This window comes from Tyto alba, unplaced genomic scaffold (genome assembly GCF_018691265.1).
Source record: "Tyto alba isolate M040663 unplaced genomic scaffold, T.alba_DEE_v4.0 Super-Scaffold_7, whole genome shotgun sequence".
In the NCBI taxonomy this organism is placed as follows: Eukaryota; Metazoa; Chordata; class Aves; order Strigiformes; family Tytonidae; genus Tyto; species Tyto alba.
Window position 1 is genome coordinate 11,130,680 of NW_024881328.1, and position 953 is coordinate 11,131,632.

Consider the following 953-nt stretch of genomic DNA (forward strand, 5'->3'; position numbering starts at 1 on the left):
TGCAGCTTTGAAGAGAAACAATTGAACAAAAGATTTTGCAGGAAGAGAGAAAGAAAAAGGTCAAAATTTATCATTAAAATGCAAAGCATGAAAACTAAAGTAAACATGTTCAGAACACTCTTACTAGAGATAGTGTTACAGAAAACACCCCCAGCTAAATCACAACAGAGATACATGTATTTTTAAAGGAAACATAGAAAGCTGTCATGAAATTGTGTAAAGATTAAAATAATGAGACAATCTATGTAGGCAACTGATTTGTACAGAAATGGAAGCTGGAAGAAGGGTAAAATTATGGTGACTTCTACCACCCCACGTTGGAGGAGGAGGAGATGCTTCCAGCTCCTTTCGGCTGGAAAGGGAATGGTCGAATTCTGACCCGGGCTACGTACAGGGGAGACCCAGAACAACGACCCCTGAGTCCATCCGCTGGAGCCTGCGGAGTCACTGTACACCTCCCTGCTGGAATCAAAATCAGAATTTGGCAGTAAAACAAAAGTTTCTGATGACACAGCAAAACCCAACTTCCTTGGGCTTTTTTTTTTTTTTTTTTTTTTAAAGCCGTTTCTGACCAAAAAAAAAAAAAAAAAAAGGCAATCCGTAATTCATTAGAGGATGGCAAAAATGAATGAGAAGCAGAGCAGGGGTATAAAACTTTGTGAGCAGAGCCGTTTTTGGTGACGGTACAGGTGGAGCCGTAAGGCGAAGCGCGCCGGTCGCTGAGCAGCGAGTGCTGGCAGCCCGAGGCGGGCGGCGGCGCTGGCGGGGTGCGGGGCGCGGAGCCGCCGGCAGAGACCCCTTCTCCCAGGGCGGGAGAAGCCCCGAGCGGGGAGAAGCAGCCCCGGGCAGCCCGGCCCCGCTCTGCCGGGGCGGGGGGGGTGCGGCCCGGCCCGGCCGCGCTGCTGACTCAGCGGCGGGGGGGGGGCCCCCGAGGGCGCCCCGGCCCCGCGGGC